At 48.1% G+C, this 13,661-nt stretch overlaps 1 protein-coding gene across 3 annotated transcripts in view; it reads right to left on the bottom strand.

Moving 5' to 3' along the window:
• Positions 1-11,656, bottom strand: part of LOC126577156 (titin) — a 121,157-nt gene extending 109,501 nt beyond the window's left edge. For 2 of the 3 annotated variants that reach the window (XM_050238590.1, XM_050238591.1), the window contains exon 1: positions 10,674-10,795. The gene's annotated coding sequence lies outside the window, so the exon portion shown is untranslated. Of the gene's footprint in view, positions 1-10,673 lie in introns of all 3 variants that reach the window. The other variant, XM_050238592.1, reaches the window with a different exon arrangement.
• Between the last annotated feature and the right edge of the window lie 2,005 nt (positions 11,657-13,661).

The following is a 13,661-nucleotide window of genomic DNA, read 5'->3' as shown; positions in this document are numbered from 1 at the left end:
TCAACATTTTCTGTTTCTACACATGTAACGGATCTATCGCCACGGATTTTTATGGAGTTTTAACCTTTCTTTCAATTTCTCACGAAAGATCTTCTCGCAGTTCTCGCTATTGTGTTGTGGAGCTCGTTAAGGGGGGACTTCGGTATTTAATTTTTATTTGTGACACATGTTTTTAACATTTTTCCCTGAATGCTGATCCTTTCAAGAGTATTGTGTAAAAGTTTTGGATCAATCGAGGAAAAACTGACAAAGATACAGATTTTTGAAAATCCGCGTTTCATACAAGGCTCCATGCAGCCCGTTACTTTGGGGAGCGTTTCCCTAAACCAACGTTTTCAAAGTCGGTGTCCATTGTACCGTAAAAGCTACTGAGCCGATCGATTTAAAATTTTTAACACTTACTTGTGTACATTTCTGTACACTTTTTGCCAGGTACCCCGTCGAGAAATCATTAAAATTGTTTATACTTTTTTTTAAACAATTCTGTAAAGCTCGGTTTTGTTGGCAGATTCGCAAAAAGCATCACTTTTTCAAATTCAAAAAACTGCCAAAAATCGAAAAATTGAAATATCAACAAAACCTCTCCGAGGTTACCTAGATAAACTTATAACCTTTTTAACGAACATCGATTGGTATGTTTCAGATGATCCGTCATGTCGCTACGATGGACACCGTAAAAAGTAACTTTTCGTCGACACGCCTACCAAAATGTGATGCCATGGAATAGTTTGTACATGAATGTTGCTCAAAACTATATCAAATATTCCTCAAAAGTTGTAGATTAATATGCCATTTATTTGCATAAATAAAGTTGAATGGTTACGTCACAAAAAATCGTCAAAAAAGGCCTTTTTTTGGCCCAAAAATACCGAAGTCCCCCCTTAAAAGAAAAGTTATTGTTTCAAACATCAAATGATAACAGTTTTATTTTAGTTAATAAACAATCAAACAATAAGTCATAAAATTCCAGCTCAATGCGTCAAAATATTAAGACAAATCAATCAGTGCTGCTGTCAAGCACTGCCCCAAAGGACAAGCGTATGAACTTGATAGCCATCACTGTGTCACTGTCCAATTGACACCATTTCCCAAGCAAACTTTCTCACTCACGCAGGCATTGCGCTATTGTGTCTAAACACTGACCACAACCGGCCGGACCACCGGACCGGCACCTTGTTTATTTATTTGTTTTCGCTACAAACCTAATAACCCAACTCGCCATCTCTTGCATCTTGCGTCTTGCTGTCGTGATTTGCTCCATTTTCCAGCGCAGCTCAGCGCCCCAATGAGAGACTGACCCCAAAAAGTAACTTCACAGCACGCCACACCAATTGCATCAGCGGCACGCCACGCTCTAGTGGTCCGGGCGACTTGCGGCACTGTGCGCGATCCTTAAGCTTTTCCTCCGCTATGATCGCGATCAAATCCAACTTTTCACGCCATCGCCCTCGTGCGCACGCTATGGTCACGCTTCTCATCGAAACCGACTCCCGGGGGCCCGGTGGCCCGGGGCACGCGACACAACGAGACGATTGCACCGCCAACGTGCCGCTGGTTGCGTCGATTGTTGTTGTGATCGATCGTTTTGTGCAACCGGTGGGGTGCGAGCGCTTTCCACTCAAGAGAGAAAGAGAGAAAATGCACCACCAGAGAGGGCGGGCGAAGGGCAAGAAAAAAAATACTGATCTCTAGGCCACAAGACGCAGCCAATCAGTCGAAATCGAGCGACCGTTCGCCCCCAAAGCCCAATTAGTGGCTTTGCGTTTTCACTTTCTCCTCGCAAAGACCCTAAAACCCCTCCAACCGCCGGGTTTTTGAGTGATTTCACGCAGTTTCCACCACCAGCACGAGCACCAAGTAGCGTAGTTTTTCCTGGCGGGAAATTGAAAAATCGACTCACTGCACAAATTACCATTCCACGACTCGCATAATTAGAGACGGCCGGAGAAATGTAATCACCCCTCGCCACCGCAGACTATTGCTGCCAATGATTGATAGCACAGGCAGGGCCAGAGCTAGTTATTGGTTACAAATTCCTTCGAGAACCGTGCTCGACCGCCGGGGCACGATTTTAGATTTACTAACCAAATATTAGAAAACCAACGTGGCATGTGAGTGCTTGTCTCACGACTGTCTGCCTTGCTGCCTCGACTGATTAGAGTCCCTCACGATGATGATGATGATGATGATGAAGTGCACACAGAACCAACCAGGGAAAACCGTGTCCGTGCCAGGCAATGTCTCATTAATCCTCGCCTCGATCCGATCACAGACACACGGGCACACACATCGACAAATTGGTGTGAGTTGTGCGTGCTAATATTTGTTGCTGATCTCATTAAACCGCGCACATGGCGACGCAATTTCGTTTGAATAATTAGCTGGCTTGCGAGACGAGAGTCGACGAACGACTCCCGGAACGACTGGCGATGTTCCATCTGTGTTCGATCTCGTGCGCTCTATTGCCCGAGCAGAGGAGGAGAAATATGTAATAAATTATCATGCCACCATTTTGCTGGCTGCCACCGTTTCATCGTCGAAAAGGGAAACAGTCGTATGAACCGCACAAGTTTGTGTCATAATTAAACTTGAGCAAATTACATCATTTACTAATGATCGCTAATTACCATCTCGGAAGGCTCTCTGTGCTCGCGCGATGCAATCTCGTGCGCCTTTCGCTCGCACACCTTACCTGGTGTCTCTCCTCTTCGGAACACACATGCATGGAGTGAGCATTTTCTACGCTTCAGGGCACCAAAAATATTCGTGATAAACATTGCTACCTCACAAAAAACCCCGGAAGGTCGTCCCACTCTAAAAAAGGACAATCCTACTGTCCTACCGTGATCGACCGATTTGGACAAAGACAAAAGACCAACCAACCAACCAAGAAAAAACATGAAACAAAGCGCATAAAGCACCCAGCTAGCAAGCAATTAAACAGCGACATCAGTACATGATCCAATGCGAGGGTCACGGCGCACATGTTCACGCTCCACTCCGTGACACGCTCACTGTGGAACATAATTCGCGACGGCGTGACAACTTTACTACCGGCATCAAAATACAATCACCTCCACCGGTGAATCGACGATAAGGAAGAGCCACTGACTGGTGGTCATAAGCCGTCACTTTATGCTCTCGCCAAAGTGCACCGAGACATTGCGATGCCGATGAGGATTCGGTTTCAATGTTAAGGTTAAACGATTCGGATGGCGTGTTTTTAGTTAGTTCCGGCAGTGATGGACAATCACAGATCGACATCGCTGAACACAGAACCGAATACATTTGATCGAAAGAACGAAGATTCAGATTAAAATGGGGTGCATTGAACTCATAAGCCACAGCGTGTCTCTTAGACACTGTGCTCGTCATCATTCCGGTTCCTTTCGAAGACGAAAACGTCGCGTGACGATCAAGAAGAAGACACAGGCGACCAATCCGATCTGTAGCATTACGTAAAACGAAAGCGAGACGCGATCGGCGATTTGAACACCTCCCGCCACGAAGCGAACGAATGCAAATCAACACCTCAACACCAACGCTCATCTCCGCGGAATAACGGTACCCAAGCGGCGCCGGGCGACCTTCGCACACGGTTCGATCGTTTGCTAATTTTGTCCAGCGCGAGTGCACCCCTTGGTCCATAGTTTGGAATTTAAATAATGTGCCGCGAAACGGTGATAAAAACAGAGAAAATAAAACCGGTAACCGGCCTGGGTGCGATCGCGTCACAGCTGCCTCCACGGTGTCATTCAACTCGATCAGACGACGAGTTGGGGTGTTTCGCGCGCGCGCGCATCTTTTTTCGCGATCCTCTCGCGACGCACACACAGAGACACTAAAAAAGAAAGCTCGTCCGCTCGATCGGTTGATCGTGCTTTCTCGCGAGCATACACGCGGTGCGGTCTCTCTTTCTCGGTAGACGGGAATTGGCGTAGGAATAGGGGATGACCATAAAATTAGGAGAAGCAGCAAACCGGGCCTCACCGATGCCGATTACGAAATTTGCGGTCAGGTCAGGTACGTGCAAGCATTTCACCAACGGCGCTGTGACGATGATGCCAACCGTCTACCGTGCCGACTGGACGATGCTAATGGTCCTGGACGCATGTTTATGTCCATGACATTCGACCCAAATCGCATTCTATAATCGAAGACCATAATCGAAGACTAAATCGTGTGCCCAATGCGAGTGGTGCTACCGGCGTGACGCCGCAGCCGCCACTGCCGTGGTGCGTGGTGGTACGTAACAACGAGTTTCAGGGAGTCGCAATAGAAGCTCATGTAACGACACCCAGTGGTGTCCTCACCGAAGACCACCAGCACAGTAAACGGTCGTTATGAGAATGATCCAATGATCCGTTGCCGGCAGTTGTTTCATAATTGTACGCTCAGAGTTAGAAACGTTTTGTCTGTTTTTTTGGCTTCTCAAATATCTAACCAATCGATCATACTCACGTCCTCTGTTTTGTGTTTTTCGTGTTAATGATGCGTTCTACATCTAACACTGATCATGACACTCCAAACATTCCTCTTTCACAATCGATAAACGGCTTCGAATGTTGCAGCACCATCCTCCGGGTCATGTTTGTTTGATTTTTGTTCAAACAACACCCTCCACCGGTAACCTATTGGGCTAAGCAAACAAAATCACCGAACAAATCGGTCCCCCATAATGATTATTCATCATCAAACATATAAGCATAGCTCGCGTCATCATCCCTTTCCCTATCGCTATCGTGGCTCAGCTTGGAGTAATGATCCGCTTCAGGAAACGATTTATCTTCTCACCATCGTGCGCCCATCGAACAAACCGTTTGGAGCGCCACATTCCTGACGCCCAGGGACCGGGAAGAAAGCATCTCTTCCACCCTAACCACCACCTTCTCTTTCTGAGGCTCATATCACATCTATCGCGCCTAGCTAACGACACGATCGATGCACGTTTCTACGAAAAAAAAAACCTCTCACCCCAAAACACATTATGAAGTCATACGGCACGGCGTCTAGTGGCCACAGCGGCTCACCCCCACGAACGCGCGCATCAAATCAACTTCCAACAAGCGATGATGCAATCCCCGGAGCCGGGGGAGGGGGGGGGGGCGGTTGGTTCGATTACAAATTTCTCTTAGCCGCTTAGTCCCGCCAAAGATCGAACCGAGTGAGTTGGCCTGTGTTTAAGACACCCGCCAGGAAATAGGGATTTGAAGATCACTTCGCTTCGCTTACCCTTTCCCCTCGTCGCTGGCCGGGGACCTTTATGGCCGGAAAAGGTTACCTTTGTTGACCGAAATTATAGAGACGCAGTCGCGCCGTCTGGACGGGGTTGCTGATTGAACGCTCCAAACGTCCGTTAACGCAAACATCGGAAGGCAGCGTCATGTTTTTTGGGAGGTTCGTGCGAGCTCAAGTCTTTTTCGCGCGTAATTTATGGGCAGATACGAGAGGTGCGTGAGAAATGGGTCCACGAATCGCGTGCAACGCGTGACGCTACAACAGAATAACAAATGCATTGTGGAAATTATGCAACCAACAACCGACCGGGGACTAAGAGTTAGTATCTGGGAACTAAGGTTTGCGACACTAATTCCGAATCGGATTCCCTTCGATTAGAGCCATATTTTGACAGCCTTGCGATTCACTGACCGTTCATTATCGAAACGTCAAATAGAGCGACAAATTATCAACATATTACACTAATGATACCGCCTCATTTGTCTCGATCGGTCCCTTTATGCCTACAGCTAATTATAAAATCAACAATACGTGTCAAAGCAACATTGGAAGACGAAAAAACCACCGGAGGGCCGGAAAACATCACTCATTCTAACGTGGTGCTCGCGGTTCTAGACAGCCGGTTGTCCTGGTGAAGCAAGCAGTCCGCCCTGGCTGGTGGCCGCAGGACATTGCGATTGATTTTCTTTCAACGATCGCACGGCGGAGCGAAAGGAGCCGCCACCAATTGACAGTAAACTTCCACCTTCCAGGCAGGCACAATTTTGCGTTTATCGAAATGATTGAATTGGCCAGGCCAGACGCGACCTCCCGTACCTTTTTCCCTTTCTCTCTGGCACCCGCCTGGTGATGCTAGTCATTGTTAGTCCAGGCTCGTTCCCGCGTGCACCGCCTGCACGTTGTAATTACTCATTGGAATTTCATACGGTTATTAATCATAAACCTTCACATCGAGGCTCACCTAAGACGGGGTGTCTTGGTCTTGGTTGGGCCCAGGATCGAGCTGATCTAAGGTAAGCCCGCTTGGTACCGGGGCTGTGAGTGAGGCGTTAATTTTACGAGACACGAGACAGTCGCCTTTTAGACGACGGCGGCAGCGCGACGGCCATCCGGTGCACTATCATTAATCATTAACCATTTCCAAATGGTTCACACAGTTCGCAGCTGAGGTGGCGGTTCTACGGCTAAGGTTTCGAATGGAGTCCATGCCAGCGAGTGCGCATGATATTGAATCCGCGAATCCGCTCCGATCAAATACAATTAATCTACTTGCACTCGTTCGCGCGCTGTGTTTACTGGAAAAGTGAAACCGTGAAGAGATAGTTTTTTAGCAAACGCTTTTTCTACTCGAGTGGATTCACTTTTCCCACTTTGAGGACACTTTGTTGGAGTGTTTGTCACAATTTGCAATCAAGCAAAAACGGCACTTGGCCAGTTGATGAGGAGGATTCACACTCGAATAGCAAACACAGAAAACCCCCGCACGCCACATGAGTAAATACATTTAAAAAAAATCGGAATATTTATCGAACGACCACGACTGCTGCTGCTGCTGCTACTGCTGCTGGTGACAAACAACCATTAGGTAGTGGTTGAGAGACTGAAAAACCGATATCGATGCACCGTAATTCAAAAAACTTCCCTGCAGATGCTCGTTATTACGCTCGTGGTTCATGAAAAGCGTTAAAATAAAGTTTGTCTGTCAATAGCCAATAAAGTTAACTTTATGCTTTGCGGCTTGCGGCTCATGCAAAACACACACTCACTGGAACTTTGAAAATGGATTGGCTTGCGGTAGTTGTGGGGCGCGCAAACAAGAAATACTGAATATAAAAAAAAAAAAGTCAAATAAAATAGCGCCCCGATAACTAAAGTCGTAAAACTGGTGCAAAAACCGTGCCAGCAACCGGGCGATCGGGAGCAGGAGCATCTAATTTATGGCCTCGATTACGTGCAAAAACCAATAAATCGCACTAAAGACCAAGGGTGGGCTGAGTAATTGTTTTGATAGTTTTTTTTTGCGCTTCGATTTGTTTTAATTTCGAATTCCCGGACCGGATTTACCATTCCCGGGGATCCGGGATTCGAGAAGATTTATGATGATGGCTCGCTGCTGCTGCTGCTGCTGGTGTTGAAGTGTTGACGCGTTTGGCGCGCGTTGCTGCTCACGATCGCAAGCACGAGTTAATAATTCACGCGAGTAGCGCCAGCAGCTGATCTCGTGTGAAGACCGTGACCATCGAGACGGTTTCGATGTCTTGGAAGTTTTTTTTTTATTTTTATTTTGTTCGGTTTCGCCAGTGCTTTCAGGTCCAATTATCGCCAGATCGTTGGCCCCCCCGCGGATTGGCCGAAACCTTCGGTGAGGCGCGCCGGTTCGATGGCATCGAAGGTGAAGTGAAGATGATGCTTGAATCACGAGCAGCAGCGAAACAGCTGCCGTGGCTGCCGTGGCTGCTGCTCGATCGCGCATAAAACGATCATCACTTGCAGCCTCCCGCGTGAGTGAGAAAACGGAAACGAATCGGTAGGCTTGCAAGGGGGGACGAAGACGAGGACGAAACGGTCGTGAGGCACAACTTTCACTCGCCACGTTGGCCGTGGCCGGTCGCGATTGACCGGTTCGCGCCGTTTTGACCGCGTGGTGGACCTGGAGGTCGAATGAAATGAAAAGTAAAAAAAAGGCCGCGATCGTTGAGGAGACGCAAATATTGCTTCACTCTCACTCTCTCTCTGTGTCTCCTTACGTTGGTTCCGTGTATCTTTCAGGCCACCTTCGGGCGATGCAACCCTAGGGAACGCCACGTGCTGGCCAGTTAAAACGAAGACAATTGTTTGAACGCCCGTTTCCATCGAGCCGACGTTCGCAATCTTCTTGAGAGATCTATGATCTCGCGATCGTCGTGGTTCGGGTATTATACTTTCCATTTTTCCCTCCTCCGGTTTGCGAAATACTTTCTACATAACGCACGCGGAAACACAACATCCCGAAACCTTACGTTCCAGCTCATCGGATTTGGCAAAACAATCACTTCAAGCATGCAGCGATAGCATGCATATCGCTTCCCAGGTAGTTTGGAAGATTGAAATGATTGAAATGATAGATTGTGTCCGTCACTCTCGCTTCACTTTAATTATATTACCAAAGTTTACATTTCAGATGATAAACTGTCTTTTCCTCGAAGCAACAAGATTTTCCTCCACAAAACCGGGGTTTCGCAGTGCAATAAATCGGTGAAAACGGAGCTCAAACGTAAAGCACCTGCGTCGCGCGAAACTCGCGTTTGTGAAAGCCATCAATCTCCGACCGCACAATTATCCTGGCCCTGTCACTGGAACAGGTGTAAATTGAAGTGGTAGCTTAGAGAGCGGTGGTAACGTGAATCAATAAATCTTCCAGCCACCCCAGTCCATTCACCATCATCCGGCCACCTGTGAGTGCGCGATCGTCAGGGCGTCGTCGTTCACATTTCCTAAACAACCAACCAACCTGCCAGCTTGCCATTCTATTGCCAATAAAAAAAAACGTTCGAGAAGAAAACAAACAACGCGAAACGAAGCTCAGGGCCAGAAAATGGGGAGTAACAGAAGGAAGTGTGGAATGGCAAAGCCGGTTCCTGTGTTTCTTTCGCACGAAATTTCACTTTCGGTACTGCCGACCGCACGAACCACGCGGTGATCAATTGGTGAGAGATTTTTGGCACCCCTCCCCGGTTTTTGAATTTGCTTTGACGTAATGCCGGTTGCGCAGATCTAACACCTTCAATGGCAGAGACCACCATCATCGTCGCCGCTATTTTCCTTCTGACACTCAATACGGGGCTCATCACTTAACTATGGGAAGCGGAGCATCTGCGCAAAGGGGCGGATTTTACGATCGCATTGTTGTTACAGTTAGCACGTTGCCGAAAAAATCCACTGCACCGAAAATTCCCGCGCGCATTACGCGTGATGATGATGATGATGAGCAGGAGGATGGCGATGATGAAAAGCAATAAAAAAAAGCAATGGTTGCAAGCCTAGACGCACGTGTCGACAATGGATGGCTCACTTAGCGTGATACTTCTTTTAAGAAGGGATCGCTTGCAATCGTGAGCGATCGCGACGTCATCAAAGTCTAATGACATAATATCCACCATTCTACGAGCGAGATGGCGATGGCGTCTAGGCTGTTTTGGCGTTCATTTCTGCGTTTTTTAGTAACACGCAAGGTTTTTGATGAAACAAATTCCCAAAAAAAATCCTTTTACATAACACACGCAAGCACAAAGAGCTTCCGCGAATGTTTTATCTCTTCCAAATTGGTTAGGATGAGAGTTAATGAGCCTTCTCCACCTTGTTTGGCTCTGGTTGAATAACAGCAACACCTTCTAAATCATCTCCGCGGGATCCATTCCGACGCTAATGAAGCTATAAACCACGATGCGCTACCATCCACCATCGATCAGCACGCGATCGATGGCAACGAAATCGATTATGAACGCACCGTGCACGCTTATGTGTGCGACCGGCTAGCCAGCACTAGTACGCCGGTTAGTCACTTGTTAGCAAATCGATACCGACCGTCGACCGACTTTCGGTGTCTCGCCGCGCAGGCGCCTGTCTCGTCTGTCTCAACACCTACACCCAAACACTGGCCAACGGATACGAAGGCACGGGCAAAACTAGGGCCCAACCCTTGGCCACGGCACCGTCTTCATTTACTTTGCTAACAGTTCGCCAAACTCCGGTCCGTCAGTCAACCGCATAGCGCACCGCGATGGAGCGAAGTTCGATTGCGTCCTCACCGATCGTTCATTAGCGTGCAGCGTGCGGCAAGGAGAGGCGCGAATTGCATCCACGCTGCTGCTGCTGGTGGTGGTGGTGGTGAGCATCGCGCAAGCATTTGCACAACAATCGCGATCAAGAACGGCGACCACCGCCACGCCACACCGATCGAAAGACCGTCGAAATCGGGATCGGGAACGGAACGGAGCAGTGATTTGATCGTGATCGTGAAGGTGTTGCGAAAAGCCATCGGCGACGACATTTGACGATTAAAGAGCAATCGTTTCCCAGGTTCTGGGGCTTCACGAGCACGGTGTGGCCATATTTGGCGATCACTATCATTATTTGCCAGGCGCCCCCTAGTTATGGTTGGTATTGTTTCAAAGCGCAAATAAGGGAAGAGAGTCTTTGGAACTGAATAAGCGGTGATAGAGATCAATAACTCATTCATGTTTACCCTAGTGAACGATTAAATGCTTCTTTTTGCTGTTTAAACTATTTTAAAATGGCAAATCATCTTTGCTAATGCTTTGCTTATGATAAAGACTGGTTAAAAAGCTATTAATTCTAGTAATTTAAAAACTAACTTTCTTTCCCACTCGGTTCTTTTCATTTTCTCATCTGTTTGTCAACAAAGTGGAAGTGAAAATCTCGCCACGGAAACCTACCTTTCTAAGAAGCAAACACCTAATCCGCCGCGGGCAACGATCACTCACTAAGCGCAAACCGCTGGTATGCACCTTACACCGGCAAACGAATCGAACCGGAAGCGAATCGAAAACACCGACAACAAGCAACGTCGCGATGTCGCGTTCCTCTTCCGCTCACAGTTGCGCCGCGCGAGTCAAGTCAAGCGCCGCGCAAACGGAGGAAGAAAGTATTATGGACGCGGTCCCCCCGGGGCAAGAGGAAGCGTCTCACAAGCGTGCGTGGCCGTACCCCCAAAGGTGCGGCCGTTGAAGATGGAAACGGGGAAAGGGGTGGAAATTTCTTTCACCTTCTGCTACACACTGCGACGAGAGTCAGTCCGCGGCTCGATCGCGCACGCGAACACCCAGATGAAGCAGAAGAAAGCACGAAAGCGCACCGAACACACCGAACCGAGTCAGTCCCAAAACAACTCACATTCACCAAACAGAAACACGCACACGAAAGCACACACCCCACGGTCCAACGGTACAGTTACGCCACCAACCAGCGTCACCAACTCCTCTCGATTGCCACCTTCGTCTTCGATACGCTTGCTGGCCGACCGTCCGATTCTGTCTGTTCAGAGAAAGCACACGCTGCAGCCACTGAAGGCTGCAGTGCCCGTAGAACGAATGCACCCAGAGTTCGCTTTCCCTTTGGGCAGCCCACTGATCGGTTGGATGCTGGCACCGCGTGGCTGGCGGTGCGGTGCGAAACGAAAGCGAAAGGCACGCGGCGAACGGGAGCAGGTTGGGTTTCGACTTTGAAATTTCACTGTCACTGTCAAGTCCCGTTTGTACGCGATCTCACCGCAATCTCGTCGATCGACTACCGAGCCGACGAGAAATCGCAAACGCGCGACAACGACGACGATGGCGGCGCTCAAACCAAGGGTCTTTTGCTCGTGGATTCGATGAAGAATTTTTCCTAAATTCCTTGCAATCCTGGCACACCGATCCTGCGTCAATTACACAATCTGTGAAACGTTCTTTCTCTCTGTTGCACTATCTGCAACGATAGTGCGCAATGATTTCAGCTGGAGCACTGGAGGAATCCTCACGGGCTCTCGGGCAATCGGGAATGTTTGCACACGGGCTGCACGATCTTGGACGACTAAACGCGTGTGGCTCGACTAACGTCTAGCACTGAAGCAGCCAACGTCTGGCACTGAATCATACGCGCGAAGCGTCGCGTTCCGTCGCGGTGTCGCGATCAATGATGGCAATGGTGGTGGTGGTGGTGGTGGTGATGGTGAGTTGTGAGCAATGCCGCACTGTCTGCCAACCACGGCAAATGTTGCTGCTGCGAAGGTATGAAAGGGAACGCGAGTCGCAAGACGGAGAGAGAGAGCGAACACTCGATCGAGCCGAAAGCCTGCTGAGTGCGAACAGATTGACGGTCACCAATGGACGGTGCGGCAATCGTCGTGGCCACGGTCGTCCCAGTCGTCGTCTTTGGCTTATGCTATGCTACCACGGGAACCGCAACACGGAGAGAACCGTGGTGAATTTCTTTCAATGCCCGTCGTGGACCCTTACTCACCAGAGTGGCACTCACTTTCCCATGGACCGGCGGGGCACGAGTGATCAACCGAACAACACGATCGACTGCAGCACGATCAGTGGAGCCCCGCAGTATAGCCCCACTATCCGAGGGGAGCTCACCGGCGATTGAGTGGCCGCGAAGGGGAAATAGAAATCGATCAGAACACGATCGGTTGCACGTTGCAGCTGCAGTTGCTTGTTGATTTCTAATGTCCTGTAGATTGTGATTTTTCAACCAAAGTCTAATTTTATACAGATTTTCGAAAGGGAAATGTGTAATAGTGTGCGTTAATGATGCTTTTTACCGATAAAATAAATCATTAATTTGTGTTTTCTCAACCGGGCATTTATTAACATTTTTCTTCACTGTAGCTTCGAGCTTGTCAACGTCCTGGCATTCCATATGACTTCGTACAATCCCCGGGGCTCCAGACAACAGCGAGAAAATGACTTTCTTTCTCCTGCTCCCGGTACGTCAGGGCAACACGATCGTCGGAGAGCGTAAAAGTGAAATCGCTCAACAGGAATAACCAGATCACTGAAACGATAAAGCAAGTGAAGCGAATTTTCGGTCAATTTGCACCGCAGCACGGTAACTTTGGGCGTTCGGAATACTCGTTCCACGATTTTTGCGAACCCAGAGAGCATCCGGCAAATGAATGGTATCGTCGTTTAATCGGGTTCGTCGCTTCACTGCCCTGTTGAAGTCTTTTGATGTGAATTAAGCAAAGACGCACCGTTTGGCGCAGATTGGTGATTCTTTTGTTCATTATTCGATATGTGGATGATTTTATAATACTTTTTCACTTTGTTTTTTAACTTTTCCAGCATTTTTTTGTATCATCACAAACATTTTATCGGGTTCGTCGCTTTACCGGCTGTTGAAGTCTTTTGAAGTGATTTAATCGGAAACACGCCCTGCGGTGTAGATTAGTGATTCTATTGTTTATTATTCGATATTTCGATGATTTTGAAACACTTTTTTCATTGTATTGTTCGGCTTTTCGACCTTTTTTGTATCAAAAACTCATTATCGGGTTCGTCGCTTCACCAGTGGTTGAAGTCTTTTGAAGCAAATTAACCAAATACGCACCGTGTGGCACTGATTAGTAATTCTTTTATTTTTTACTCGCAAAATGGATGACTTTGTAACACTTTTTCACTTCGTTTGCGATCGCAGAACCGGCATAAAAGTGCGAAATACCTGGAAATAACACACAAAACCCCCTCGCATTAAGCGAGTTCATCAAACTCCCAAACATTCCAACGCCATCAACTCGCTAAGTCATAAATTTTATCTCTCCTTATCCTTCTCCTCCTCCTCACTGGCCAAAGAATTCTGTCAAACCGCAAGGAAGGAAGTCCCGCCATCGAAGGGATGGCGATTTATCACGCAATCTGCATTATCCTCTTAACAAAAAC

The sequence above is a fragment of the Anopheles aquasalis genome, chromosome 3, assembly GCF_943734665.1.
Source record: "Anopheles aquasalis chromosome 3, idAnoAquaMG_Q_19, whole genome shotgun sequence".
NCBI classification, from domain to species: Eukaryota; Metazoa; Arthropoda; class Insecta; order Diptera; family Culicidae; genus Anopheles; species Anopheles aquasalis.
Note: the sequence above shows the minus strand (reverse complement) of the source record. Positions and strands in the feature narration are given on the sequence as shown.